This window comes from Anarhichas minor, unplaced genomic scaffold, assembly GCF_050575085.1.
Source record: "Anarhichas minor isolate MPS153535 unplaced genomic scaffold, ASM5057508v1 ptg000025l, whole genome shotgun sequence".
Taxonomy (NCBI): domain Eukaryota; kingdom Metazoa; phylum Chordata; class Actinopteri; order Perciformes; family Anarhichadidae; genus Anarhichas; species Anarhichas minor.
Window position 1 is genome coordinate 207679 of NW_027466471.1, and position 26789 is coordinate 234467.

The window sequence follows — 26789 nt, forward strand, 5'->3', positions numbered from 1 at the left end:
ATAATGAGACATTTAATTGGCTTGTTGGTCTAGGGGTATGATTCTCGCTTAGGGTGCGAGAGGTCCCGGGTCCAAATCCCGGACGAGCCCAGAATATGTCTTTGGCTAATGTTGACTGTTTAAATAAGTGAGCCAAAAACAATGTTTCTTCCACAATTTAGCCACTGCCGTGCATATACCAGCATTGTAACGTTTTGGCAAAAATGTAGCTGGTTCATCTTCGCAGAACACCCAGCATTCTTTTATTGCCAAAAGACAAAAACTTAATTCACATGCCAAACAATGGTGAATTTCGTCAGGCAAACATCAAACAATGAGATGTCTTAATGGCTCGTTGGTCTAGGGGTATGATTCTCGCTTTGGGTGCGAGAGGTCCCGGGTCCAAATCCCGGACGAGCCCAGAATATGTCTTTGGCTAATGTTGACTGTTTAAATAAGTGAGCCTAAAACAATGTTTCTTCCACAATTTAGCCACTGCCGTGCATATACCAGCATTGTAGTGTTTTGGCAAAAATGTAGCTGGTTCATCTTCTTAGCAGAACACCCAGCATTCTTTTATTGCTAAAAGATAACAACTTAATTCACATGCCTAACAAAGGTGAATTTCGTCAGGCAAATATCAAACGATGAGATGTTTTAATGGCTCGTTGGTCTAGGGGTATGATTCTCGCTTCGGGTGCGAGAGGTCCCGGGTCCAAATCCCGGACGAGCCCAGAATATGTCTTTGGCTGGTGTTAACTGTTAAATTAAGCGAGCCAAAAACTTTGTCCCTTAAAACAATGTTTCTTCCACAATTTAGCCAATGTCATGCCCGTACCGGTGTTGTATCGTTTGGGCTAAAATGTAGTTTCTTAGCAGATTACCAACCATTTTTTCTGTGCCAAGACACGCCGACTTTATTCATATGCCTGACAATGGAGAATTTCGTCAGGCAGATATCAAATAATGAGACATTTAATTGGGTAGTTGGTCTAGGGGTATGATTCTCGCTTAGGGTGCGAGAGGTCCCGGGTCCAAATCCAGGACAAGCCCAGAATATGTCTTTGGCTAGTGTTGACTGTTAAATTAAGTGAGCCAAAAACCTTGTCCCTTAAAACAATGTTTCTTCCACAATTTAGCCACTGCCGTGCATATACCAGCATTGTAACGTTTTGGCAAAAATGTAGCTGGTTCATCTTCGCAGAACACCCAGCATTCTTTTATTGCCAAAAGACAAAAACTTAATTCACATGCCAAACAATGGTGAATTTCGTTAGGCAAACATCAAACGATGAGATGTCTTAATGGCTCGTTGGTCTAGGGGTATGATTCTCGCTTTGGGTGCGAGAGGTCCCGTGTCCAAATCCCGGACGAGCCCAGAATATGTCTTTGGCTGGTGTTAACTGTTAAATTAAGCGAGCCAAAAACTTTGTCCCTTAAAACAATGTTTCTTCCACAATTTAGCCAATGTCATGCCCGTACCGGTGTTGTATCGTTTGGGCTAAAATGTAGTTTCTTAGCAGATTACCAACCATTTTTTCTGTGCCAAGACACGCCGACTTTATTCATATGCCTGACAATGGAGAATTTCGTCAGGCAGATATCAAATAATGAGACATTTAATTGGCTTGTTGGTCTAGGGGTATGATTCTCGCTTAGGGTGCGAGAGGTCCCGGGTCCAAATCCCGGACAAGCCCAGAATATGTCTTTGGCTAGTGTTGACTGTTAAATTAAGTGAGCCAAAAACCTTGTCCCTTAAAACAATGTTTCTTCCACAATTTAGCCACTGCCGTGCATATACCAGCATTGTAGCGTTTTGGCAAAAATGTAGCTGGTTCATCTTCTTAGCAGAACACCCAGCATTCTTTTATTGCTAAAAGATAACAACTTAATTCACATGCCTAACAAAGGTGAATTTCGTCAGGCAAACATCAAACGATGAGATGTTTTAATGGCTCGTTGGTCTAGGGGTATGATTCTCGCTTCGGGTGCGAGAGGTCCCGGGTCCAAATCCCGGACGAGCCCAGAATATGTCTTTGGCTGGTGTTAACTGTTAAATTAAGCGAGCCAAAAACTTTGTCCCTTAAAACAATGTTTCTTCCACAATTTAGCCAATGTCATGCCCGTACCGGTGTTGTATCGTTTGGGCTAAAATGTAGTTTCTTAGCAGATTACCAACCATTTTTTCTGTGCCAAGACACGCCGACTTTATTCATATGCCTGACAATGGAGAATTTCGTCAGGCAGATATCAAATAATGAGACATTTAATTGGCTTGTTGGTCTAGGGGTATGATTCTCGCTTAGGGTGCGAGAGGTCCCGGGTCCAAATCCCGGATGAGCCCAGAATATGTCTTTGGCTAATGTTGACTGTTTAAATAAGTGAGCCAAAAACAATGTTTCTTCCACAATTTAGCCACTGCCGTGCATATACCAGCATTGTAGCATTTTGGCAAAAATGTAGCTGGTTCATCTTCACAGAACACCCAGCATTCTTTTATTGCCAAAAGACAAAAACTTAATTCACATGCCAAACAATGGTGAATTTCGTCAGGCAAACATCAAACGATGAGATGTCTTAATGGCTCGTTGGTCTAGGGGTATGATTCTCGCTTCGGGTGCGAGAGGTCCCGGGTCCAAATCCCGGACGAGCCCAGAATATGTCTTTGGCTGGTGTTAACTGTTAAATTAAGCGAGCCCAAAACTTTGTCCCTTATTAAAACAATGTTTCTTCCACAATTTAGCCAATGTCATGCCCGTACCGGTGTTGTATCGTTTGGGCTAAAATGTAGCTTCTTAGCAGATTACCAAACATTTTTTCTGTGCCAAGACACGCCGGCTTTATTCATATGCCTGCCAATGGAGAATTTCGACAGGCAGATATCAAATAATGAGTCATTTTATTGGCTTGTTGGTCTAGGTGTATGATTCTCGCTTAGGGTGCGAGAGGTCCCGGGTCCAAATCCCGGACAAGCCCAGAATACGTCTTTGGCTAGTGTTGACTGTTAAATTAAGTGAGCCAAAAACCTTGTCCCTTAAAACAATGTTTCTTCCACAATTTAGCCACTGCCGTGCATATACCAGCATTGTAACGTTTTGGCAAAAATGTAGCTGGTTCATCTTCGCAGAACACCCAGCATTCTTTTATTGCCAAAAGACAAAAACTTAATTCACATGCCAAACAATGGTGAATTTCGTCAGGCAAACATCAAACGATGAGATGTCTTAATGGCTCGTTGGTCTAGGGGTATGATTCTCGCTTTGGGTGCGAGAGGTCCCGTGTCCAAATCCCGGATGAGCCCAGAATATGTCTTTGGCTGGTGTTAACTGTTAAATTAAGCGAGCCAAAAACTTTGTCCCTTAAAACAATGTTTCTTCCACAATTTAGCCAATGTCATGCCCGTACCGGTGTTGTATCGTTTGGGCTAAAATGTAGTTTCTTAGCAGATTACCAACCATTTTTTCTGTGCCAAGACACGCCGGCTTTATTCATATGCCTGCCAATGGAGAATTTCGACAGGCAGATATCAAATAATGAGTCATTTTATTGGCTTGTTGGTCTAGGTGTATGATTCTCGCTTAGGGTGCGAGAGGTCCCGGGTCCAAATCCCGGACAAGCCCAGAATATGTCTTTGGCTAGTGTTGACTGTTAAATTAAGTGAGCCAAAAACCTTGTCCCTTAAAACAATGTTTCTTCCACAATTTAGCCACTGCCGTGCATATACCAGCATTGTAACGTTTTGGCAAAAATGTAGCTGGTTCATCTTCGCAGAACACCCAGCATTCTTTTATTGCCAAAAGACAAAAACTTAATTCACATGCCAAACAATGGTGAATTTCGTCAGGCAAACATCAAACGATGAGATGTCTTAATGGCTCGTTGGTCTAGGGGTATGATTCTCGCTTTGGGTGCGAGAGGTCCCGTGTCCAAATCCCGGATGAGCCCAGAATATGTCTTTGGCTGGTGTTAACTGTTAAATTAAGCGAGCCAAAAACTTTGTCCCTTAAAACAATGTTTCTTCCACAATTTAGCCAATGTCATGCCCGTACCGGTGTTGTATCGTTTGGGCTAAAATGTAGCTTCTTAGCAGATTACCAAACATTTTTTCTGTGCCAAGACACGCCGGCTTTATTCATATGCCTGCCAATGGAGAATTTCGACAGGCAGATATCAAATAATGAGACATTTAATTGGCTTGTTGGTCTAGGGGTATGATTCTCGCTTAGGGTGCGAGAGGTCCCGGGTCCAAATCCCGGACGAGCCCAGAATATGTCTTTGGCTAATGTTGACTGTTTAAATAAGTGAGCCAAAAACAATGTTTCTTCCACAATTTAGCCACTGCCGTGCATATACCAGCATTGTAGCATTTTGGCAAAAATGTAGCTGGTTCATCTTCACAGAACACCCAGCATTCTTTTATTGCCAAAAGACAAAAACTTAATTCACATGCCAAACAATGGTGAATTTCGTCAGGCAAACATCAAACGATGAGATGTCTTAATGGCTCGTTGGTCTAGGGGTATGATTCTCGCTTCGGGTGCGAGAGGTCCCGTGTCCAAATCCCGGACGAGCCCAGAATATGTCTTTGGCTGGTGTTAACTGTTAAATTAAGCGAGCCAAAAACTTTGTCCCTTAAAACAATGTTTCTTCCACAATTTAGCCAATGTCATGCCCGTACCGGTGTTGTATCGTTTGGGCTAAAATGTAGCTTCTTAGCAGATTACCAACCATTTTTTCTGTGCCAAGACACGCCGGCTTTATTCATATGCCTGCCAATGGAGAATTTCGACAGGCAGATATCAAATAATGAGACATTTAATTGGCTTGTTGGTCTAGGGGTATGATTCTCGCTTAGGGTGCGAGAGGTCCCGGGTCCAAATCCCGGACGAGCCCAGAATATGTCTTTGGCTAATGTTGACTGTTTAAATAAGTGAGCCAAAAACAATGTTTCTTCCACAATTTAGCCACTGCCGTGCATATACCAGCATTGTAGCGTTTTGGCAAAAATGTAGCTGGTTCATCTTCACAGAACACCCAGCATTCTTTTATTGCCAAAAGACAAAAACTTAATTCACATGCCAAACAATGGTGAATTTCGTCAGGCAAACATCAAACAATGAGATGTCTTAATGGCTCGTTGGTCTAGGGGTATGATTCTCGCTTCGGGTGCGAGAGGTCCCGGGTCCAAATCCCGGACGAGCCCAGAATATGTCTTTGGCTGGTGTTAACTGTTAAATTAAGCGAGCCCAAAACTTTGTCCCTTATTAAAACAATGTTTCTTCCACAATTTAGCCAATGTCATGCCCTTACCGGTGTTGTATCGTTTGGGCTAAAATGTAGCTTCTTAGCAGATTACCAAACATTTTTTCTGTGCCAAGACACGCCGGCTTTATTCATATGCCTGCCAATGGAGAATTTCGACAGGCAGATATCAAATAATGAGTCATTTTATTGGCTTGTTGGTCTAGGTGTATGATTCTCGCTTAGGGTGCGAGAGGTCCCGGGTCCAAATCCCGGACGAGCCCAGAATATGTCTTTGGCTAATGTTGACTGTTTAAATAAGTGAGCCAAAAACAATGTTTCTTCCACAATTTAGCCACTGCCGTGCATATACCAGCATTGTAGCATTTTGGCAAAAATGTAGCTGGTTCATCTTCACAGAACACCCAGCATTCTTTTATTGCCAAAAGACAAAAACTTAATTCACATGCCAAACAATGGTGAATTTCGTCAGGCAAACATCAAACGATGAGATGTCTTAATGGCTCGTTGGTCTAGGGGTATGATTCTCGCTTCGGGTGCGAGAGGTCCCGTGTCCAAATCCCGGACGAGCCCAGAATATGTCTTTGGCTGGTGTTAACTGTTAAATTAAGCGAGCCAAAAACTTTGTCCCTTAAAACAATGTTTCTTCCACAATTTAGCCAATGTCATGCCCGTACCGGTGTTGTATCGTTTGGGCTAAAATGTAGCTTCTTAGCAGATTACCAAACATTTTTTCTGTGCCAAGACACGCCGGCTTTATTCATATGCCTGCCAATGGAGAATTTCGACAGGCAGATATCAAATAATGAGACATTTAATTGGCTTGTTGGTCTAGGGGTATGATTCTCGCTTAGGGTGCGAGAGGTCCCGGGTCCAAATCCCGGACGAGCCCAGAATATGTCTTTGGCTAATGTTGACTGTTTAAATAAGTGAGCCAAAAACAATGTTTCTTCCACAATTTAGCCACTGCCGTGCATATACCAGCATTGTAGCATTTTGGCAAAAATGTAGCTGGTTCATCTTCACAGAACACCCAGCATTCTTTTATTGCCAAAAGACAAAAACTTAATTCACATGCCAAACAATGGTGAATTTCGTCAGGCAAACATCAAACGATGAGATGCCTTAATGGCTCGTTGGTCTAGGGGTATGATTCTCGCTTCGGGTGCGAGAGGTCCCGGGTCCAAATCCCGGACGAGCCCAGAATATGTCTTTGGCTGGTGTTAACTGTTAAATTAAGCGAGCCCAAAACTTTGTCCCTTATTAAAACAATGTTTCTTCCACAATTTAGCCAATGTCATGCCCGTACCGGTGTTGTATCGTTTGGGCTAAAATGTAGCTTCTTAGCAGATTACCAAACATTTTTTCTGTGCCAAGACACGCCGGCTTTATTCATATGCCTGCCAATGGAGAATTTCGACAGGCAGATATCAAATAATGAGTCATTTTATTGGCTTGTTGGTCTAGGTGTATGATTCTCGCTTAGGGTGCGAGAGGTCCCGGGTCCAAATCCCGGACAAGCCCAGAATATGTCTTTGGCTAGTGTTGTCTGTTAAATTAAGTGAGCCAAAAACCTTGTCCCTTAAAACAATGTTTCTTCCACAATTTAGCCACTGCCGTGCATATACCAGCATTGTAACGTTTTGGCAAAAATGTAGCTGGTTCATCTTCGCAGAACACCCAGCATTCTTTTATTGCCAAAAGACAAAAACTTAATTCACATGCCAAACAATGGTGAATTTCGTCAGGCAAACATCAAACGATGAGATGTCTTAATGGCTCGTTGGTCTAGGGGTATGATTCTCGCTTTGGGTGCGAGAGGTCCCATGTCCAAATCCCGGATGAGCCCAGAATATGTCTTTGGCTGGTGTTAACTGTTAAATTAAGCGAGCCAAAAACTTTGTCCCTTAAAACAATGTTTCTTCCACAATTTAGCCAATGTCATGCCCGTACCGGTGTTGTATCGTTTGGGCTAAAATGTAGCTTCTTAGCAGATTACCAAACATTTTTTCTGTGCCAAGACACGCCGGCTTTATTCATATGCCTGCCAATGGAGAATTTCGACAGGCAGATATCAAATAATGAGTCATTTTATTGGCTTGTTGGTCTAGGTGTATGATTCTCGCTTAGGGTGCGAGAGGTCCCGGGTCCAAATCCCGGACAAGCCCAGAATATGTCTTTGGCTAGTGTTGACTGTTAAATTAAGTGAGCCAAAAACCTTGTCCCTTAAAACAATGTTTCTTCCACAATTTAGCCACTGCCGTGCATATACCAGCATTGTAACGTTTTGGCAAAAATGTAGCTGGTTCATCTTCGCAGAACACCCAGCATTCTTTTATTGCCAAAAGACAAAAACTTAATTCACATGCCAAACAATGGTGAATTTCGTCAGGCAAACATCAAACGATGAGATGTCTTAATGGCTCGTTGGTCTAGGGGTATGATTCTCGCTTTGGGTGCGAGAGGTCCCGGGTCCAAATCCCGGACGAGCCCAGAATATGTCTTTGGCTGGTGTTAACTGTTAAATTAAGCGAGCCAAAAACTTTGTCCCTTAAAACAATGTTTCTTCCACAATTTAGCCAATGTCATGCCCGTACCGGTGTTGTATCGTTTGGGCTAAAATGTAGTTTCTTAGCAGATTACCAACCATTTTTTCTGTGCCAAGACACGCCGACTTTATTCATATGCCTGACAATGGAGAATTTCGTCAGGCAGATATCAAATAATGAGACATTTAATTGGCTCGTTGGTCTAGGGCAGGGGTCGGGAACCTATGGCTCGCGAGCCAGGTGTGGCTCTTTTGATGATTGCATCTGGCTCGCAGATTTCGGCTTTTCAGATAAAACATAAAATATTATCACTTGTTTTAATCCATCCATCGATTTTCCACTGCTCATGTCCTGTTCAGGGCTGCAGTTGGCTGCATGAGCAATTGTCCATTATTTTTATTGGATGATAATAGCTGACGTTGGCCGTTGCTGGGTAAACAGGTAAACGCCCCCTTTTGACTCAGTGTTCTCGGTCGTCAGCTCAAAGCTAACCCTTCAACGAAGAAGATGGCGAAAAGAAAAAAGGATGAGGAGTATCGTACATTTCAGGACGAATGGACTGAAGAATTTGCCTTTGTGGAGAGAGCAGGTTCTGCGGTGTGCTTAATTTGCAATGACAAAATTGCATCGATGAAACGGTCGAATGTAAAGCGGCAGAAGTCGCAGAAGTCGCATTAATTGTGAGTATTACAACAACATTATTTAAAACAATAAATTCAGAGGCTTATTATACTCACATTTAGTTGAATTCAGTCTTAAAATATATTATATGGCTCTCACTGAAATAAATTTCCAAATATTTTGCTTTCATGGCTCTCTGAGTCAAAAAGGTTCCCGACCCCTGGTCTAGGGGTATGATTCTCGCTTAGGGTGCGAGAGGTCCCGGGTCCAAATCCCGAACGAGCCCAGAATATGTCTTTGGCTAATGTTGACTGTTTAAATAAGTGAGCCAAAAACAATGTTTCTTCCACAATTTAGCCACTGCCGTGCATATACCAGCATTGTAGCATTTTGGCAAAAATGTAGCTGGTTCATCTTCGCAGAACACCCAGCATTCTTTTATTGCCAAAAGACAAAAACTTAATTCACATGCCAAACAATGGTGAATTTCGTCAGGCAAACATCAAACGATGAGATGTCTTAATGGCTCGTTGGTCTAGGGGTATGATTCTCGCTTCGGGTGCGAGAGGTCCCGGGTCCAAATCCCGGACGAGCCCAGAATATGTCTTTGGCTGGTGTTAACTGTTAAATTAAGCGAGCCAAAAACTTTGTCCCTTATTAAAACAATGTTTCTTCCACAATTTAGCCAATGTCATGCCCGTACCGGTGTTGTATCGTTTGGGCTAAAATGTAGTTTCTTAGCAGATTACCAACCATTTTTTCTGTGCCAAGACACGCCGGCTTCATTCATATGCCTGACAATGGAGAATTTCGACAGGCAGATATCAAATAATGAGTCATTTTATTGGCTTGTTGGTCTAGGGGTATGATTCTCGCTTTGGGTGCGAGAGGTCCCGGGTCCAAATCCCGGACGAGCCCAGAATATGTCTTTGGCTAATGTTGACTGTTTAAATAAGTGAGCCTAAAACAATGTTTCTTCCACAATTTAGCCACTGACGTGCAAATACCAGCATTGTAGCGTTTTGGCAAAAATGTAGCTGGTTCATCTTCTTAGCAGAACACCCAGCATTCTTTTATTGCCAAAAGATAACAACTTAATTGACATGCCTTACAAAGGTGAATTTCGTCAGGCAAACATCAAACGATGAGATGTTTTAATGGCTCGTTGGTCTAGGGGTATGATTCTCGCTTCGGGTGCGAGAGGTCCCGGGTCCAAATCCCGGACGAGCCCAGAATATGTCTTTGGCTGGTGTTAACTGTTAAATTAAGCGAGCCAAAAACTTTGTCCCTTAAAACAATGTTTCTTCCACAATTTAGCCAATGTCATGCCCGTACCGGTGTTGTATCGTTTGGGCTAAAATGTAGTTTCTTAGCAGATTACCAACCATTTTTTCTGTGCCAAGACACGCCGACTTTATTCATATGCCTGACAATGGAGAATTTCGTCAGGCAGATATCAAATAATGAGACATTTAATTGGCTTGTTGGTCTAGGGGTATGATTCTCGCTTAGGGTGCGAGAGGTCCCGGGTCCAAATCCCGGACGAGCCCAGAATATGTCTTTGGCTAATGTTGACTGTTTAAATAAGTGAGCCAAAAACAATGTTTCTTCCACAATTTAGCCACTGCCGTGCATATACCAGCATTGTAGCATTTTGGCAAAAATGTAGCTGGTTCATCTTCACAGAACACCCAGCATTCTTTTATTGCCAAAAGACAAAAACTTAATTCACATGCCAAACAATGGTGAATTTCGTCAGGCAAACATCAAACGATGAGATGTCTTAATGGCTCGTTGGTCTAGGGGTATGATTCTCGCTTCGGGTGCGAGAGGTCCCGGGTCCAAATCCCGGACGAGCCCAGAATATGTCTTTGGCTGGTGTTAACTGTTAAATTAAGCGAGCCCAAAACTTTGTCCCTTATTAAAACAATGTTTCTTCCACAATTTAGCCAATGTCATGCCCGTACCGGTGTTGTATCGTTTGGGCTAAAATGTAGCTTCTTAGCAGATTACCAAACATTTTTTCTGTGCCAAGACACGCCGGCTTTATTCATATGCCTGCCAATGGAGAATTTCGACAGGCAGATATCAAATAATGAGTCATTTTATTGGCTTGTTGGTCTAGGTGTATGATTCTCGCTTAGGGTGCGAGAGGTCCCGGGTCCAAATCCCGGACAAGCCCAGAATATGTCTTTGGCTAGTGTTGACTGTTAAATTAAGTGAGCCAAAAACCTTGTCCCTTAAAACAATGTTTCTTCCACAATTTAGCCACTGCCGTGCATATACCAGCATTGTAACGTTTTGGCAAAAATATAGCTGGTTCATCTTCGCAGAACACCCAGCATTCTTTTATTGCCAAAAGACAAAAACTTAATTCACATGCCAAACAATGGTGAATTTCGTCAGGCAAACATCAAACGATGAGATGTCTTAATGGCTCGTTGGTCTAGGGGTATGATTCTCGCTTTGGGTGCGAGAGGTCCCGTGTCCAAATCCCGGATGAGCCCAGAATATGTCTTTGGCTGGTGTTAACTGTTAAATTAAGCGAGCCAAAAACTTTGTCCCTTAAAACAATGTTTCTTCCACAATTTAGCCAATGTCATGCCCGTACCGGTGTTGTATCGTTTGGGCTAAAATGTAGCTTCTTAGCAGATTACCAAACATTTTTTCTGTGCCAAGACACGCCGGCTTTATTCATATGCCTGCCAATGGAGAATTTCGACAGGCAGATATCAAATAATGAGACATTTAATTGGCTTGTTGGTCTAGGGGTATGATTCTCGCTTAGGGTGCGAGAGGTCCCGGGTCCAAATCCCGGACGAGCCCAGAATATGTCTTTGGCTAATGTTGACTGTTTAAATAAGTGAGCCAAAAACAATGTTTCTTCCACAATTTAGCCACTGCCGTGCATATACCAGCATTGTAGCATTTTGGCAAAAATGTAGCTGGTTCATCTTCACAGAACACCCAGCATTCTTTTATTGCCAAAAGACAAAAACTTAATTCACATGCCAAACAATGGTGAATTTCGTCAGGCAAACATCAAACGATGAGATGTCTTAATGGCTCGTTGGTCTAGGGGTATGATTCTCGCTTCGGGTGCGAGAGGTGCCGTGTCCAAACCCGGACGAGCCCAGAATATGTCTTTGGCTGGTGTTAACTGTTAAATTAAGCGAGCCAAAAACTTTGTCCCTTAAAACAATGTTTCTTCCACAATTTAGCCAATGTCATGCCCGTACCGGTGTTGTATCGTTTGGGCTAAAATGTAGCTTCTTAGCAGATTACCAAACATTTTTTCTGTGCCAAGACACGCCGGCTTTATTCATATGCCTGCCAATGGAGAATTTCGACAGGCAGATATCAAATAATGAGACATTTAATTGGCTTGTTGGTCTAGGGGTATGATTCTCGCTTAGGGTGCGAGAGGTCCCGGGTCCAAATCCCGGACGAGCCCAGAATATGTCTTTGGCTAATGTTGACTGTTTAAATAAGTGAGCCAAAAACAATGTTTCTTCCACAATTTAGCCACTGCCGTGCATATACCAGCATTGTAGCGTTTTGGCAAAAATGTAGCTGGTTCATCTTCTTAGCAGAACACCCAGCATTCTTTTATTGCTAAAAGATAACAACTTAATTCACATGCCTAACAAAGGTGAATTTCGTCAGGCAAACATCAAACGATGAGATGTTTTAATGGCTCGTTGGTCTAGGGGTATGATTCTCGCTTCGGGTGCGAGAGGTCCCGGGTCCAAATCCCGGACGAGCCCAGAATATGTCTTTGGCTGGTGTTAACTGTTAAATTAAGCGAGCCAAAAACTTTGTCCCTTAAAACAATGTTTCTTCCACAATTTAGCCAATGTCATGCCCGTACCGGTGTTGTATCGTTTGGGCTAAAATGTAGTTTCTTAGCAGATTACCAACCATTTTTTCTGTGCCAAGACACGCCGACTTTATTCATATGCCTGACAATGGAGAATTTCGTCAGGCAGATATCAAATAATGAGACATTTAATTGGCTTGTTGGTCTAGGGGTATGATTCTCGCTTAGGGTGCGAGAGGTCCCGGGTCCAAATCCCGGACGAGCCCAGAATATGTCTTTGGCTAATGTTGACTGTTTAAATAAGTGAGCCAAAAACAATGTTTCTTCCACAATTTAGCCACTGCCGTGCATATACCAGCATTGTAGCATTTTGGCAAAAATGTAGCTGGTTCATCTTCACAGAACACCCAGCATTCTTTTATTGCCAAAAGACAAAAACTTAATTCACATGCCAAACAATGGTGAATTTCGTCAGGCAAACATCAAACGATGAGATGTCTTAATGGCTCGTTGGTCTAGGGGTATAATTCTCGCTTCGGGTGCGAGAGGTCCCGGGTCCAAATCCCGGACGAGCCCAGAATATGTCTTTGGCTGGTGTTAACTGTTAAATTAAGCGAGCCCAAAACTTTGTCCCTTATTAAAACAATGTTTCTTCCACAATTTAGCCAATGTCATGCCCGTACCGGTGTTGTATCGTTTGGGCTAAAATGTAGCTTCTTAGCAGATTACCAAACATTTTTTCTGTGCCAAGACACGCCGACTTTATTCATATGCCTGACAATGGAGAATTTCGTCAGGCAGATATCAAATAATGAGACATTTAATTGGCTTGTTGGTCTAGGGGTATGATTCTCGCTTAGGGTGCGAGAGGTCCCGGGTCCAAATCCCGGACGAGCCCAGAATATGTCTTTGGCTAATGTTGACTGTTTAAATAAGTGAGCCAAAAACAATGTTTCTTCCACAATTTAGCCACTGCCGTGCATATACCAGCATTGTAGCATTTTGGCAAAAATGTAGCTGGTTCATCTTCACAGAACACCCAGCATTCTTTTATTGCCAAAAGACAAAAACTTAATTCACATGCCAAACAATGGTGAATTTCGTCAGGCAAACATCAAACGATGAGATGTCTTAATGGCTCGTTGGTCTAGGGGTATGATTCTCGCTTCGGGTGCGAGAGGTCCCGGGTCCAAATCCCGGACGAGCCCAGAATATGTCTTTGGCTGGTGTTAACTGTTAAATTAAGCGAGCCCAAAACTTTGTCCCTTATTAAAACAATGTTTCTTCCACAATTTAGCCAATGTCATGCCCGTACCGGTGTTGTATCGTTTGGGCTAAAATGTAGCTTCTTAGCAGATTACCAAACATTTTTTCTGTGCCAAGACACGCCGGCTTTATTCATATGCCTGCCAATGGAGAATTTCGACAGGCAGATATCAAATAATGAGTCATTTTATTGGCTTGTTGGTCTAGGTGTATGATTCTCGCTTAGGGTGCGAGAGGTCCCGGGTCCAAATCCCGGACAAGCCCAGAATATGTCTTTGGCTAGTGTTGACTGTTAAATTAAGTGAGCCAAAAACCTTGTCCCTTAAAACAATGTTTCTTCCACAATTTAGCCACTGCCGTGCATATACCAGCATTGTAACGTTTTGGCAAAAATATAGCTGGTTCATCTTCGCAGAACACCCAGCATTCTTTTATTGCCAAAAGACAAAAACTTAATTCACATGCCAAACAATGGTGAATTTCGTCAGGCAAACATCAAACGATGAGATGTCTTAATGGCTCGTTGGTCTAGGGGTATGATTCTCGCTTTGGGTGCGAGAGGTCCCGTGTCCAAATCCCGGATGAGCCCAGAATATGTCTTTGGCTGGTGTTAACTGTTAAATTAAGCGAGCCAAAAACTTTGTCCCTTAAAACAATGTTTCTTCCACAATTTAGCCAATGTCATGCCCGTACCGGTGTTGTATCGTTTGGGCTAAAATGTAGCTTCTTAGCAGATTACCAAACATTTTTTCTGTGCCAAGACACGCCGGCTTTATTCATATGCCTGCCAATGGAGAATTTCGACAGGCAGATATCAAATAATGAGACATTTAATTGGCTTGTTGGTCTAGGGGTATGATTCTCGCTTAGGGTGCGAGAGGTCCCGGGTCCAAATCCCGGACGAGCCCAGAATATGTCTTTGGCTAATGTTGACTGTTTAAATAAGTGAGCCAAAAACAATGTTTCTTCCACAATTTAGCCACTGCCGTGCATATACCAGCATTGTAGCATTTTGGCAAAAATGTAGCTGGTTCATCTTCACAGAACACCCAGCATTCTTTTATTGCCAAAAGACAAAAACTTAATTCACATGCCAAACAATGGTGAATTTCGTCAGGCAAACATCAAACGATGAGATGTCTTAATGGCTCGTTGGTCTAGGGGTATGATTCTCGCTTCGGGTGCGAGAGGTGCCGTGTCCAAACCCGGACGAGCCCAGAATATGTCTTTGGCTGGTGTTAACTGTTAAATTAAGCGAGCCAAAAACTTTGTCCCTTAAAACAATGTTTCTTCCACAATTTAGCCAATGTCATGCCCGTACCGGTGTTGTATCGTTTGGGCTAAAATGTAGCTTCTTAGCAGATTACCAAACATTTTTTCTGTGCCAAGACACGCCGGCTTTATTCATATGCCTGCCAATGGAGAATTTCGACAGGCAGATATCAAATAATGAGACATTTAATTGGCTTGTTGGTCTAGGGGTATGATTCTCGCTTAGGGTGCGAGAGGTCCTGGGTCCAAATCCCGGACGAGCCCAGAATATGTCTTTGGCTAATGTTGACTGTTTAAATAAGTGAGCCAAAAACAATGTTTCTTCCACAATTTAGCCACTGCCGTGCATATACCAGCATTGTAGCATTTTGGCAAAAATGTAGCTGGTTCATCTTCACAGAACACCCAGCATTCTTTTATTGCCAAAAGACAAAAACTTAATTCACATGCCAAACAATGGTGAATTTCGTCAGGCAAACATCAAACGATGAGATGTCTTAATGGCTCGTTGGTCTAGGGGTATAATTCTCGCTTCGGGTGCGAGAGGTCCCGGGTCCAAATCCCGGACGAGCCCAGAATATGTCTTTGGCTGGTGTTAACTGTTAAATTAAGCGAGCCCAAAACTTTGTCCCTTATTAAAACAATGTTTCTTCCACAATTTAGCCAATGTCATGCCCGTACCGGTGTTGTATCGTTTGGGCTAAAATGTAGCTTCTTAGCAGATTACCAAACATTTTTTCTGTGCCAAGACACGCCGGCTTTATTCATATGCCTGCCAATGGAGAATTTCGACAGGCAGATATCAAATAATGAGTCATTTTATTGGCTTGTTGGTCTAGGTGTATGATTCTCGCTTAGGGTGCGAGAGGTCCCGGGTCCAAATCCCGGACAAGCCCAGAATATGTCTTTGGCTAGTGTTGACTGTTAAATTAAGTGAGCCAAAAACCTTGTCCCTTAAAACAATGTTTCTTCCACAATTTAGCCACTGCCGTGCATATACCAGCATTGTAGCATTTTGGCAAAAATGTAGCTGGTTCATCTTCACAGAACACCCAGCATTCTTTTATTGCCAAAAGACAAAAACTTAATTCACATGCCAAACAATGGTGAATTTCGTCAGGCAAACATCAAACGATGAGATGTCTTAGTGGCTCGTTGGTCTAGGGGTATGATTCTCGCTTCGGGTGCGAGAGGTCCCGTGTCCAAATCCCGGACGAGCCCAGAATATGTCTTTGGCTGGTGTTAAATGTTAAATTAAGCGAGCCAAAAACTTTGTCCCTTAAAACAATGTTTCTTCCACAATTTAGCCAATGTCATGCCCGTACCGGTGTTGTATCGTTTGGGCTAAAATGTAGCTTCTTAGCAGATTACCAAACATTTTTTCTGTGCCAAGACACGCCGGCTTTATTCATATGCCTGCCAATGGAGAATTTCGACAGGCAGATATCAAATAATGAGACATTTAATTGGCTTGTTGGTCTAGGGGTATGATTCTCGCTTAGGGTGCGAGAGGTCCCGGGTCCAAATCCCGGACGAGCCCAGAATATGTCTTTGGCTAATGTTGACTGTTTAAATAAGTGAGCCAAAAACAATGTTTCTTCCACAATTTAGCCACTGCCGTGCATATACCAGCATTGTAGCGTTTTGGCAAAAATGTAGCTGGTTCATCTTCTTAGCAGAACACCCAGCATTCTTTTATTGCTAAAAGATAACAACTTAATTCACATGCCTAACAAAGGTGAATTTCGTCAGGCAAACATCAAACGATGAGATGTTTTAATGGCTCGTTGGTCTAGGGGTATGATTCTCGCTTCGGGTGCGAGAGGTCCCGGGTCCAAATCCCGGACGAGCCCAGAATATGTCTTTGGCTGGTGTTAACTGTTAAATTAAGCGAGCCAAAAACTTTGTCCCTTAAAACAATGTTTCTTCCACAATTTAGCCAATGTCATGCCCGTACCGGTGTTGTATCGTTTGGGCTAAAATGTAGTTTCTTAGCAGATTACCAACCATTTTTTCTGTGCCAAGACACGCCGACTTTATTCATATGCCTGACAATGGAGAATTTCGTCAGGCAGATATCAAATAATGAGACATTTAATTGGCTTGTTGGTCTAGGGGTATGATTCTCGCTTAGGGTGCGAGAGGTCCCGGGTCCAAATCCCGGACGAGCCCAGAATATGTCTTTGGCTAATGTTGACTGTTTAAATAAGTGAGCCAAAAACAATGTTTCTTCCACAATTTAGCCACTGCCGTGCATATACCAGCATTGTAGCATTTTGGCAAAAATGTAGCTGGTTCATCTTCACAGAACACCCAGCATTCTTTTATTGCCAAAAGACAAAAACTTAATTCACATGCCAAACAATGGTGAATTTCGTCAGGCAAACATCAAACGATGAGATGTCTTAATGGCTCGTTGGTCTAGGGGTATAATTCTCGCTTCGGGTGCGAGAGGTCCCGGGTCCAAATCCCGGACGAGCCCAGAATATGTCTTTGGCTGGTGTTAACTGTTAAATTAAGCGAGCCCAAAACTTTGTCCCTTATTAAAACAATGTTTCTTCCACAATTTAGCCAATGTCATGCCCGTACCGGTGTTGTATCGTTTGGGCTAAAATGTAGCTTCTTAGCAGATTACCAAACATTTTTTCTGTGCCAAGACACGCCGGCTTTATTCATATGCCTGCCAATGGAGAATTTCGACAGGCAGATATCAAATAATGAGTCATTTTATTGGCTTGTTGGTCTAGGTGTATGATTCTCGCTTAGGGTGCGAGAGGTCCCGGGTCCAAATCCCGGACAAGCCCAGAATATGTCTTTGGCTAGTGTTGACTGTTAAATTAAGTGAGCCAAAAACCTTGTCCCTTAAAACAATGTTTCTTCCACAATTTAGCCACTGCCGTGCATATACCAGCATTGTAACGTTTTGGCAAAAATGTAGCTGGTTCATCTTCGCAGAACACCCAGCATTCTTTTATTGCCAAAAGACAAAAACTTAATTCACATGCCAAACAATGGTGAATTTCGTCAGGCAAACATCAAACGATGAGATGTCTTAATGGCTCGTTGGTCTAGGGGTATGATTCTCGCTTTGGGTGCGAGAGGTCCCGTGTCCAAATCCCGGATGAGCCCAGAATATGTCTTTGGCTGGTGTTAACTGTTAAATTAAGCGAGCCAAAAACTTTGTCCCTTAAAACAATGTTTCTTCCACAATTTAGCCAATGTCATGCCCGTACCGGTGTTGTATCGTTTGGGCTAAAATGTAGTTTCTTAGCAGATTACCAACCATTTTTTCTGTGCCAAGACACGCCGGCTTTATTCATATGCCTGCCAATGGAGAATTTCGACAGGCAGATATCAAATAATGAGTCATTTTATTGGCTTGTTGGTCTAGGTGTATGATTCTCGCTTAGGGTGCGAGAGGTCCCGGGTCCAAATCCCGGACAAGCCCAGAATATGTCTTTGGCTAGTGTTGACTGTTAAATTAAGTGAGCCAAAAACCTTGTCCCTTAAAACAATGTTTCTTCCACAATTTAGCCACTGCCGTGCATATACCAGCATTGTAACGTTTTGGCAAAAATGTAGCTGGTTCATCTTCGCAGAACACCCAGCATTCTTTTATTGCCAAAAGACAAAAACTTAATTCACATGCCAAACAATGGTGAATTTCGTCAGGCAAACATCAAACGATGAGATGTCTTAATGGCTCGTTGGTCTAGGGGTATGATTCTCGCTTTGGGTGCGAGAGGTCCCGTGTCCAAATCCCGGATGAGCCCAGAATATGTCTTTGGCTGGTGTTAACTGTTAAATTAAGCGAGCCAAAAACTTTGTCCCTTAAAACAATGTTTCTTCCACAATTTAGCCAATGTCATGCCCGTACCGGTGTTGTATCGTTTGGGCTAAAATGTAGCTTCTTAGCAGATTACCAAACATTTTTTCTGTGCCAAGACACGCCGGCTTTATTCATATGCCTGCCAATGGAGAATTTCGACAGGCAGATATCAAATAATGAGACATTTAATTGGCTTGTTGGTCTAGGGGTATGATTCTCGCTTAGGGTGCGAGAGGTCCCGGGTCCAAATCCCGGACGAGCCCAGAATATGTCTTTGGCTAATGTTGACTGTTTAAATAAGTGAGCCAAAAACAATGTTTCTTCCACAATTTAGCCACTGCCGTGCATATACCAGCATTGTAGCGTTTTGGCAAAAATGTAGCTGGTTCATCTTCTTAGCAGAACACCCAGCATTCTTTTATTGCTAAAAGATAACAACTTAATTCACATGCCTAACAAAGGTGAATTTCGTCAGGCAAACATCAAACGATGAGATGTTTTAATGGCTCGTTGGTCTAGGGGTATGATTCTAGCTTCGGGTGCGAGAGGTCCCGGGTCCAAATCCCGGACGAGCCCAGAATATGTCTTTGGCTGGTGTTAACTGTTAAATTAAGCGAGCCAAAAACTTTGTCCCTTAAAACAATGTTTCTTCCACAATTTAGCCAATGTCATGCCCGTACCGGTGTTGTATCGTTTGGGCTAAAATGTAGTTTCTTAGCAGATTACCAACCATTTTTTCTGTGCCAAGACACGCCGACTTTATTCATATGCCTGACAATGGAGAATTTCGTCAGGCAGATATCAAATAATGAGACATTTAATTGGCTTGTTGGTCTAGGGGTATGATTCTCGCTTAGGGTGCGAGAGGTCCCGGGTCCAAATCCCGGACGAGCCCAGAATATGTCTTTGGCTAATGTTGACTGTTTAAATAAGTGAGCCAAAAACAATGTTTCTTCCACAATTTAGCCACTGCCGTGCATATACCAGCATTGTAGCATTTTGGCAAAAATGTAGCTGGTTCATCTTCACAGAACACCCAGCATTCTTTTATTGCCAAAAGACAAAAACTTAATTCACATGCCAAACAATGGTGAATTTCGTCAGGCAAACATCAAACGATGAGATGTCTTAATGGCTCGTTGGTCTAGGGGTATAATTCTCGCTTCGGGTGCGAGAGGTCCCGGGTCCAAATCCCGGACGAGCCCAGAATATGTCTTTGGCTGGTGTTAACTGTTAAATTAAGCGAGCCCAAAACTTTGTCCCTTATTAAAACAATGTTTCTTCCACAATTTAGCCAATGTCATGCCCGTACCGGTGTTGTATCGTTTGGGCTAAAATGTAGCTTCTTAGCAGATTACCAAACATTTTTTCTGTGCCAAGACACGCCGGCTTTATTCATATGCCTGCCAATGGAGAATTTCGACAGGCAGATATCAAATAATGAGTCATTTTATTGGCTTGTTGGTCTAGGTGTATGATTCTCGCTTAGGGTGCGAGAGGTCCCGGGTCCAAATCCCGGACAAGCCCAGAATATGTCTTTGGCTAGTGTTGACTGTTAAATTAAGTGAGCCAAAAACCTTGTCCCTTAAAACAATGTTTCTTCCACAATTTAGCCACTGCCGTGCATATACCAGCATTGTAACGTTTTGGCAAAAATGTAGCTGGTTCATCTTCGCAGAACACCCAGCATTCTTTTATTGCCAAAAGACAAAAACTTAATTCACATGCCAAACAATGGTGAATTTCGTCAGGCAAACATCAAACGATGAGATGTCTTAATGGCTCGTTGGTCTAGGGGTATGATTCTCGCTTTGGGTGCGAGAGGTCCCGTGTCCAAATCCCGGATGAGCCCAGAATATGTCTTTGGCTGGTGTTAACTGTTAAATTAAGCGAGCCAAAAACTTTGTCCCTTAAAACAATGTTTCTTCCACAATTTAGCCAATGTCATGCCCGTACCGGTGTTGTATCGTTTGGGCTAAAATGTAGTTTCTTAGCAGATTACCAACCATTTTTTCTGTGCCAAGACACGCCGGCTTTATTCATATGCCTGCCAATGGAGAATTTCGACAGGCAGATATCAAATAATGAGTCATTTTATTGGCTTGTTGGTCTAGGTGTATGATTCTCGCTTAGGGTGCGAGAGGTCCCGGGTCCAAATCCCGGACAAGCCCAGAATATGTCTTTGGCTAGTGTTGACTGTTAAATTAAGTGAGCCAAAAACCTTGTCCCTTAAAACAATGTTTCTTCCACAATTTAGCCACTGCCGTGCATATACCAGCATTGTAACGTTTTGGCAAAAATGTAGCTGGTTCATCTTCGCAGAACACCCAGCATTCTTTAATTGCCAAAAGACAAAAACTTAATTCACATGCCAAACAATGGTGAATTTCGTCAGGCAAACATCAAACGATGAGATGTCTTAATGGCTCGTTGGTCTAGGGGTATGATTCTCGCTTTGGGTGCGAGAGGTCCCGTGTCCAAATCCCGGATGAGCCCAGAATATGTCTTTGGCTGGTGTTAACTGTTAAATTAAGCGAGCCAAAAACTTTGTCCCTTAAAACAATGTTTCTTCCACAATTTAGCCAATGTCATGCCCGTACCGGTGTTGTATCGTTTGGGCTAAAATGTAGCTTCTTAGCAGATTACCAAACATTTTTTCTGTGCCAAGACACGCCGGCTTTATTCATATGCCTGCCAATGGAGAATTTCGACAGGCAGATATCAAATAATGAGACATTTAATTGGCTTGTTGGTCTAGGGGTATGATTCTCGCTTAGGGTGCGAGAGGTCCCGGGTCCAAATCCCGGACGAGCCCAGAATATGTCTTTGGCTAATGTTGACTGTTTAAATAAGTGAGCCAAAAACAATGTTTCTTCCACAATTTAGCCACTGCCGTGCATATACCAGCATTGTAGCATTTTGGCAAAAATGTAGCTGGTTCATCTTCACAGAACACCCAGCATTCTTTTATTGCCAAAAGACAAAAACTTAATTCACATGCCAAACAATGGTGAATTTCGTCAGGCAAACATCAAACGATGAGATGTCTTAATGGCTCGTTGGTCTAGGGGTATGATTCTCGCTTTGGGTGCGAGAGGTCCCGTGTCCAAATCCCGGATGAGCCCAGAATATGTCTTTGGCTGGTGTTAACTGTTAAATTAAGCGAGCCAAAAACTTTGTCCCTTAAAACAATGTTTCTTCCACAATTTAGCCAATGTCATGCCCGTACCGGTGTTGTATCGTTTGGGCTAAAATGTAGCTTCTTAGCAGATTACCAAACATTTTTTCTGTGCCAAGACACGCCGGCTTTATTCATATGCCTGCCAATGGAGAATTTCGACAGGCAGATATCAAATAATGAGACATTTAATTGGCTTGTTGGTCTAGGGGTATGATTCTCGCTTAGGGTGCGAGAGGTCCCGGGTCCAAATCCCGGACGAGCCCAGAATATGTCTTTGGCTAATGTTGACTGTTTAAATAAGTGAGCCAAAAACAATGTTTCTTCCACAATTTAGCCACTGCCGTGCATATACCAGCATTGTAGCATTTTGGCAAAAATGTAGCTGGTTCATCTTCACAGAACACCCAGCATTCTTTTATTGCCAAAAGACAAAAACTTAATTCACATGCCAAACAATGGTGAATTTCGTCAGGCAAACATCAAACGATGAGATGTCTTAATGGCTCGTTGGTCTAGGGGTATGATTCTCGCTTCGGGTGCGAGAGGTCCCGTGTCCAAATCCCGGACGAGCCCAGAATATGTCTTTGGCTGGTGTTAACTGTTAAATTAAGCGAGCCAAAAACTTTGTCCCTTAAAACAATGTTTCTTCCACAATTTAGCCAATGTCATGCCCGTACCGGTGTTGTATCGTTTGGGCTAAAATGTAGCTTCTTAGCAGATTACCAAACATTTTTTCTGTGCCAAGACACGCCGGCTTTATTCATATGCCTGCCAATGGAGAATTTCGACAGGCAGATATCAAATAATGAGACATTTAATTGGCTTGTTGGTCTAGGGGTATGATTCTCGCTTAGGGTGCGAGAGGTCCCGGGTCCAAATCCCGGACGAGCCCAGAATATGTCTTTGGCTAATGTTGACTGTTTAAATAAGTGAGCCAAAAACAATGTTTCTTCCACAATTTAGCCACTGCCGTGCATATACCAGCATTGTAGCATTTTGGCAAAAATGTAGCTGGTTCATCTTCACAGAACACCCAGCATTCTTTTATTGCCAAAAGACAAAAACTTAATTCACATGCCAAACAATGGTGAATTTCGTCAGGCAAACATCAAACGATGAGATGTCTTAATGGCTCGTTGGTCTAGGGGTATGATTCTCGCTTCGGGTGCGAGAGGTCCCGTGTCCAAATCCCGGACGAGCCCAGAATATGTCTTTGGCTGGTGTTAACTGTTAAATTAAGCGAGCCAAAAACTTTGTCCCTTAAAACAATGTTTCTTCCACAATTTAGCCAATGTCATGCCCGTACCGGTGTTGTATCGTTTGGGCTAAAATGTAGCTTCTTAGCAGATTACCAAACATTTTTTCTGTGCCAAGACACGCCGGCTTTATTCATATGCCTGCCAATGGAGAATTTCGACAGGCAGATATCAAATAATGAGTCATTTTATTGGCTTGTTGGTCTAGGTGTATGATTCTCGCTTAGGGTGCGAGAGGTCCCGGGTCCAAATCCCGGACGAGCCCAGAATATGTCTTTGGCTAATGTTGACTGTTTAAATAAGTGAGCCAAAAACAATGTTTCTTCCACAATTTAGCCACTGCCGTGCATATACCAGCATTGTAGCATTTTGGCAAAAATGTAGCTGGTTCATCTTCACAGAACACCCAGCATTCTTTTATTGCCAAAAGACAAAAACTTAATTCACATGCCAAACAATGGTGAATTTCGTCAGGCAAACATCAAACGATGAGATGTCTTAATGGCTCGTTGGTCTAGGGGTATGATTCTCGCTTCGGGTGCGAGAGGTCCCGTGTCCAAATCCCGGACGAGCCCAGAATATGTCTTTGGCTGGTGTTAACTGTTAAATTAAGCGAGCCAAAAACTTTGTCCCTTAAAACAATGTTTCTTCCACAATTTAGCCAATGTCATGCCCGTACCGGTGTTGTATCGTTTGGGCTAAAATGTAGCTTCTTAGCAGATTACCAAACATTTTTTCTGTGCCAAGACACGCCGGCTTTATTCATATGCCTGCCAATGGAGAATTTCGACAGGCAGATATCAAATAATGAGACATTTAATTGGCTTGTTGGTCTAGGGGTATGATTCTCGCTTAGGGTGCGAGAGGTCCAGGGTCCAAATCCCGGACGAGCCCAGAATATGTCTTTGGCTAATGTTGACTGTTTAAATAAGTGAGCCAAAAACAATGTTTCTTCCACAATTTAGCCACTGCCGTGCATATACCAGCATTGTAGCATTTTGGCAAAAATGTAGCTGGTTCATCTTCACAGAACACCCAGCATTCTTTTATTGCCAAAAGACAAAAACTTAATTCACATGCCAAACAATGGTGAATTTCGTCAGGCAAACATCAAACGATGAGATGTCTTAATGGCTCGTTGGTCTAGGGGTATGATTCTCGCTTCGGGTGCGAGAGGTCCCGTGTCCAAATCCCGGAAGAGCCCAGAATATGTCTTTGGCTGGTGTTAACTGTTAAATTAAGCGAGCCAAAAACTTTGTCCCTTAAAACAATGTTTCTTCCACAATTTAGCCAATGTCATGCCCGTACCGGTGTTGTATCGTTTGGGCTAAAATGTAGCTTCTTAGCAGATTACCAAACATTTTTTCTGTGCCAAGACACGCCGGCTTTATTCATATGCCTGCCAATGGAGAATTTCGACAGGCAGATATCAAATAATGAAACATTTAATTGGCTTGTTGGTCTAGGGGTATGATTCTCGCTTAGGGTGCGAGAGGTCCCGGGTCCAAATCCCGGACGAGCCCAGAATATGTCTTTGGCTAATGTTGACTGTTTAAATAAGTGAGCCTAAAACAATGTTTCTTCCACAATTTAGCCACTGACGTGCAAATACCAGCATTGTAGCGTTTTGGCAAAAATGTAGCTGGTTCATCTTCTTAGCAGAACACCCAGCATTCTTTTATTGCCAAAAGATAACAACTTAATTGACATGCCTTACAAAGGTGAATTTCGTCAGGCAAACATCAAACGATGAGATGTTTTAATGGCTCGTTGGTCTAGGGGTATGATTCTCGCTTCGGGTGCGAGAGGTCCCGGGTCCAAATCCCGGACGAGCCCAGAATATGTCTTTGGCTGGTGTTAACTGTTAAATTAAGCGAGCCAAGAACTTTGTCCCTTAAAACAATGTTTCTTCCACAATTTAGCCAATGTCATGCCCTTACCGGTGTTGTATCGTTTGGGCTAAAATGTAGCTTCTTAGCAGATTACCAAACATTTTTTCTGTGCCAAGACACGCCGGCTTTATTCATATGCCTGCCAATGGAGAATTTCGACAGGCAGATATCAAATAATGAAACATTTAATTGGCTTGTTGGTCTAGGGGTATGATTCTCGCTTAGGGTGCGAGAGGTCCCGGGTCCAAATCCCGGACGAGCCCAGAATATGTCTTTGGCTAATGTTGACTGTTTAAATAAGTGAGCCTAAAACAATGTTTCTTCCACAATTTAGCCACTGACGTGCAAATACCAGCATTGTAGCGTTTTGGCAAAAATGTAGCTGGTTCATCTTCTTAGCAGAACACCCAGCATTCTTTTATTGCCCAAAGATAACAACTTAATTGACATGCCTTACAAAGGTGAATTTCGTCAGGCAAACATCAAACGATGAGATGTTTTAATGGCTCGTTGGTCTAGGGGTATGATTCTCGCTTCGGGTGCGAGAGGTCCCGGGTCCAAATCCCGGACGAGCCCAGAATATGTCTTTGGCTGGTGTTAACTGTTAAATTAAGCGAGCCAAAAACTTTGTCCCTTAAAACAATGTTTCTTCCACAATTTAGCCAATGTCATGCCCGTACCGGTGTTGTATCGTTTGGGCTAAAATGTAGTTTCTTAGCAGATTACCAACCATTTTTTTCTGTGCCAAGACACGCCGACTTTATTCATATGCCTGACAATGGAGAATTTCGTCAGGCAGATATCAAATAATGAGACATTTAATTGGCTCGTTGGTCTAGGGGTATGATTCTCGCTTAGGGTGCGAGAGGTCCAGGGTCCAAATGCGGACGAGCCCAGAATATGTCTTTGGCTAATGTTGACTGTTTAAATAAGTGAGCCTAAAACAATGTTTCTTCCACAATTTAGCCACTGACGTGCATATACCAGCATTGTAGCGTTTTGGCAAAAATGTAGCTGGTTCATCTTCTTAGCAGAACACCCAGCATTCTTTTATTGCCAAAAGATAACAACTTAATTGACATGCCTAACAAAGGTGAATTTCGTCAGGCAAACATCAAACGATGAGATGTTTTAATGGCTCGTTGGTCTAGGGGTATGATTCTCGCTTCGGGTGCGAGAGGTCCCGGGTCCAAATCCCGGACGAGCCCAGAATATGTCTTTGGCTGGTGTTAACTGTTAAATTAAGCGAGCCAAAAACTTTGTCCCTTAAAACAATGTTTCTTCCACAATTTAGCCAATGTCATGCCCGTACCGGTGTTGTATCGTTTGGGCTAAAATGTAGTTTCTTAGCAGATTACCAACCATTTTTTCTGTGCCAAGACACGCCGACTTTATTCATATGCCTGACAATAGAGAATTTCGTCAGGCAGATATCAAATAATGAGACATTTAATTGGCTCGTTGGTCTAGGGCAGGGGTTGGGAACCTATGGCTCGCGAGCCAGGTGTGGCTCTTTTGATGATTGCATCTGGCTCGCAGATTTCGGCTTTTCAGATAAAACATAAAATATTATCACTTGTTTTAATCCATCCATCGATTTTCCACTGCTCATGTCCTGTTCAGGGCTGCAGTTGGCTGCAGGAGCAATTGTCCATTATTTTTATTGGATGATAATAGCTGACGTTGGCCGTTGCTGGGTAAACAGGTAAACGCCCCCTTTTGACTCAGTGTTCTCGGTCGTTAGCTCAAAGCTAACCCTTCGACGAAGAAGATGGCGAAAAGAAAAAAGGATGAGGAGTATCGTACATTTCAGGACGAATGGACTGAAGAATTTGCCTTTGTGGAGAGAGCAGGTTCTGCGG

General features: G+C 42.8%; 43 non-coding genes across 43 annotated transcripts; all 43 read left to right on the forward strand.

The window, feature by feature from the left end:
• Positions 1-18: 18 nt before the first annotated feature.
• Positions 19-90, forward strand: trnap-agg (transfer RNA proline (anticodon AGG)). Its single transcript has one exon. It is a non-coding gene; the product is annotated as a tRNA-Pro (tRNA).
• Positions 91-328: 238 nt separating this feature from the next.
• Positions 329-400, forward strand: trnap-ugg (transfer RNA proline (anticodon UGG)). Its single transcript has one exon. It is a non-coding gene; the product is annotated as a tRNA-Pro (tRNA).
• A 241-nt stretch (positions 401-641) lies between these two features.
• On the forward strand, positions 642-713 carry trnap-cgg (transfer RNA proline (anticodon CGG)). Its single transcript has one exon. It is a non-coding gene; the product is annotated as a tRNA-Pro (tRNA).
• An 891-nt stretch (positions 714-1604) lies between these two features.
• Positions 1605-1676, forward strand: trnap-agg (transfer RNA proline (anticodon AGG)). Its single transcript has one exon. It is a non-coding gene; the product is annotated as a tRNA-Pro (tRNA).
• A 256-nt stretch (positions 1677-1932) lies between these two features.
• Positions 1933-2004, forward strand: trnap-cgg (transfer RNA proline (anticodon CGG)). Its single transcript has one exon. It is a non-coding gene; the product is annotated as a tRNA-Pro (tRNA).
• Positions 2005-2251: 247 nt separating this feature from the next.
• On the forward strand, positions 2252-2323 carry trnap-agg (transfer RNA proline (anticodon AGG)). Its single transcript has one exon. It is a non-coding gene; the product is annotated as a tRNA-Pro (tRNA).
• Positions 2324-2561: 238 nt separating this feature from the next.
• trnap-cgg (transfer RNA proline (anticodon CGG)) lies at positions 2562-2633 on the forward strand. The gene has a single exon. It is a non-coding gene; the product is annotated as a tRNA-Pro (tRNA).
• A 1538-nt stretch (positions 2634-4171) lies between these two features.
• Positions 4172-4243, forward strand: trnap-agg (transfer RNA proline (anticodon AGG)). The gene has a single exon. It is a non-coding gene; the product is annotated as a tRNA-Pro (tRNA).
• A 557-nt stretch (positions 4244-4800) lies between these two features.
• Positions 4801-4872, forward strand: trnap-agg (transfer RNA proline (anticodon AGG)). The gene has a single exon. It is a non-coding gene; the product is annotated as a tRNA-Pro (tRNA).
• Positions 4873-5110: 238 nt separating this feature from the next.
• trnap-cgg (transfer RNA proline (anticodon CGG)) lies at positions 5111-5182 on the forward strand. Its single transcript has one exon. It is a non-coding gene; the product is annotated as a tRNA-Pro (tRNA).
• Positions 5183-6061: 879 nt separating this feature from the next.
• Positions 6062-6133, forward strand: trnap-agg (transfer RNA proline (anticodon AGG)). Its single transcript has one exon. It is a non-coding gene; the product is annotated as a tRNA-Pro (tRNA).
• Positions 6134-6371: 238 nt separating this feature from the next.
• trnap-cgg (transfer RNA proline (anticodon CGG)) lies at positions 6372-6443 on the forward strand. Its single transcript has one exon. It is a non-coding gene; the product is annotated as a tRNA-Pro (tRNA).
• Positions 6444-7662: 1219 nt separating this feature from the next.
• Positions 7663-7734, forward strand: trnap-ugg (transfer RNA proline (anticodon UGG)). Its single transcript has one exon. It is a non-coding gene; the product is annotated as a tRNA-Pro (tRNA).
• Positions 7735-8935: 1201 nt separating this feature from the next.
• Positions 8936-9007, forward strand: trnap-cgg (transfer RNA proline (anticodon CGG)). The gene has a single exon. It is a non-coding gene; the product is annotated as a tRNA-Pro (tRNA).
• A 250-nt stretch (positions 9008-9257) lies between these two features.
• On the forward strand, positions 9258-9329 carry trnap-ugg (transfer RNA proline (anticodon UGG)). The gene has a single exon. It is a non-coding gene; the product is annotated as a tRNA-Pro (tRNA).
• Positions 9330-9570: 241 nt separating this feature from the next.
• On the forward strand, positions 9571-9642 carry trnap-cgg (transfer RNA proline (anticodon CGG)). The gene has a single exon. It is a non-coding gene; the product is annotated as a tRNA-Pro (tRNA).
• A 247-nt stretch (positions 9643-9889) lies between these two features.
• On the forward strand, positions 9890-9961 carry trnap-agg (transfer RNA proline (anticodon AGG)). Its single transcript has one exon. It is a non-coding gene; the product is annotated as a tRNA-Pro (tRNA).
• A 238-nt stretch (positions 9962-10199) lies between these two features.
• On the forward strand, positions 10200-10271 carry trnap-cgg (transfer RNA proline (anticodon CGG)). The gene has a single exon. It is a non-coding gene; the product is annotated as a tRNA-Pro (tRNA).
• Positions 10272-11165: 894 nt separating this feature from the next.
• trnap-agg (transfer RNA proline (anticodon AGG)) lies at positions 11166-11237 on the forward strand. The gene has a single exon. It is a non-coding gene; the product is annotated as a tRNA-Pro (tRNA).
• A 556-nt stretch (positions 11238-11793) lies between these two features.
• On the forward strand, positions 11794-11865 carry trnap-agg (transfer RNA proline (anticodon AGG)). The gene has a single exon. It is a non-coding gene; the product is annotated as a tRNA-Pro (tRNA).
• A 241-nt stretch (positions 11866-12106) lies between these two features.
• Positions 12107-12178, forward strand: trnap-cgg (transfer RNA proline (anticodon CGG)). Its single transcript has one exon. It is a non-coding gene; the product is annotated as a tRNA-Pro (tRNA).
• Positions 12179-12425: 247 nt separating this feature from the next.
• trnap-agg (transfer RNA proline (anticodon AGG)) lies at positions 12426-12497 on the forward strand. The gene has a single exon. It is a non-coding gene; the product is annotated as a tRNA-Pro (tRNA).
• Positions 12498-12735: 238 nt separating this feature from the next.
• Positions 12736-12807, forward strand: trnap-cgg (transfer RNA proline (anticodon CGG)). The gene has a single exon. It is a non-coding gene; the product is annotated as a tRNA-Pro (tRNA).
• A 250-nt stretch (positions 12808-13057) lies between these two features.
• trnap-agg (transfer RNA proline (anticodon AGG)) lies at positions 13058-13129 on the forward strand. The gene has a single exon. It is a non-coding gene; the product is annotated as a tRNA-Pro (tRNA).
• Positions 13130-13367: 238 nt separating this feature from the next.
• trnap-cgg (transfer RNA proline (anticodon CGG)) lies at positions 13368-13439 on the forward strand. The gene has a single exon. It is a non-coding gene; the product is annotated as a tRNA-Pro (tRNA).
• Positions 13440-14333: 894 nt separating this feature from the next.
• On the forward strand, positions 14334-14405 carry trnap-agg (transfer RNA proline (anticodon AGG)). The gene has a single exon. It is a non-coding gene; the product is annotated as a tRNA-Pro (tRNA).
• Positions 14406-14961: 556 nt separating this feature from the next.
• On the forward strand, positions 14962-15033 carry trnap-agg (transfer RNA proline (anticodon AGG)). Its single transcript has one exon. It is a non-coding gene; the product is annotated as a tRNA-Pro (tRNA).
• A 238-nt stretch (positions 15034-15271) lies between these two features.
• Positions 15272-15343, forward strand: trnap-cgg (transfer RNA proline (anticodon CGG)). The gene has a single exon. It is a non-coding gene; the product is annotated as a tRNA-Pro (tRNA).
• Positions 15344-16237: 894 nt separating this feature from the next.
• Positions 16238-16309, forward strand: trnap-agg (transfer RNA proline (anticodon AGG)). Its single transcript has one exon. It is a non-coding gene; the product is annotated as a tRNA-Pro (tRNA).
• A 241-nt stretch (positions 16310-16550) lies between these two features.
• Positions 16551-16622, forward strand: trnap-cgg (transfer RNA proline (anticodon CGG)). Its single transcript has one exon. It is a non-coding gene; the product is annotated as a tRNA-Pro (tRNA).
• Positions 16623-16869: 247 nt separating this feature from the next.
• Positions 16870-16941, forward strand: trnap-agg (transfer RNA proline (anticodon AGG)). The gene has a single exon. It is a non-coding gene; the product is annotated as a tRNA-Pro (tRNA).
• A 238-nt stretch (positions 16942-17179) lies between these two features.
• On the forward strand, positions 17180-17251 carry trnap-cgg (transfer RNA proline (anticodon CGG)). Its single transcript has one exon. It is a non-coding gene; the product is annotated as a tRNA-Pro (tRNA).
• A 1538-nt stretch (positions 17252-18789) lies between these two features.
• On the forward strand, positions 18790-18861 carry trnap-agg (transfer RNA proline (anticodon AGG)). Its single transcript has one exon. It is a non-coding gene; the product is annotated as a tRNA-Pro (tRNA).
• A 560-nt stretch (positions 18862-19421) lies between these two features.
• trnap-agg (transfer RNA proline (anticodon AGG)) lies at positions 19422-19493 on the forward strand. Its single transcript has one exon. It is a non-coding gene; the product is annotated as a tRNA-Pro (tRNA).
• A 238-nt stretch (positions 19494-19731) lies between these two features.
• Positions 19732-19803, forward strand: trnap-cgg (transfer RNA proline (anticodon CGG)). Its single transcript has one exon. It is a non-coding gene; the product is annotated as a tRNA-Pro (tRNA).
• A 1538-nt stretch (positions 19804-21341) lies between these two features.
• On the forward strand, positions 21342-21413 carry trnap-agg (transfer RNA proline (anticodon AGG)). The gene has a single exon. It is a non-coding gene; the product is annotated as a tRNA-Pro (tRNA).
• A 557-nt stretch (positions 21414-21970) lies between these two features.
• Positions 21971-22042, forward strand: trnap-agg (transfer RNA proline (anticodon AGG)). Its single transcript has one exon. It is a non-coding gene; the product is annotated as a tRNA-Pro (tRNA).
• Positions 22043-22599: 557 nt separating this feature from the next.
• trnap-agg (transfer RNA proline (anticodon AGG)) lies at positions 22600-22671 on the forward strand. The gene has a single exon. It is a non-coding gene; the product is annotated as a tRNA-Pro (tRNA).
• Positions 22672-24486: 1815 nt separating this feature from the next.
• Positions 24487-24558, forward strand: trnap-agg (transfer RNA proline (anticodon AGG)). Its single transcript has one exon. It is a non-coding gene; the product is annotated as a tRNA-Pro (tRNA).
• Positions 24559-24799: 241 nt separating this feature from the next.
• On the forward strand, positions 24800-24871 carry trnap-cgg (transfer RNA proline (anticodon CGG)). Its single transcript has one exon. It is a non-coding gene; the product is annotated as a tRNA-Pro (tRNA).
• Positions 24872-25118: 247 nt separating this feature from the next.
• On the forward strand, positions 25119-25190 carry trnap-agg (transfer RNA proline (anticodon AGG)). Its single transcript has one exon. It is a non-coding gene; the product is annotated as a tRNA-Pro (tRNA).
• A 241-nt stretch (positions 25191-25431) lies between these two features.
• trnap-cgg (transfer RNA proline (anticodon CGG)) lies at positions 25432-25503 on the forward strand. The gene has a single exon. It is a non-coding gene; the product is annotated as a tRNA-Pro (tRNA).
• A 560-nt stretch (positions 25504-26063) lies between these two features.
• Positions 26064-26135, forward strand: trnap-cgg (transfer RNA proline (anticodon CGG)). The gene has a single exon. It is a non-coding gene; the product is annotated as a tRNA-Pro (tRNA).
• Positions 26136-26789: the final 654 nt, after the last annotated feature.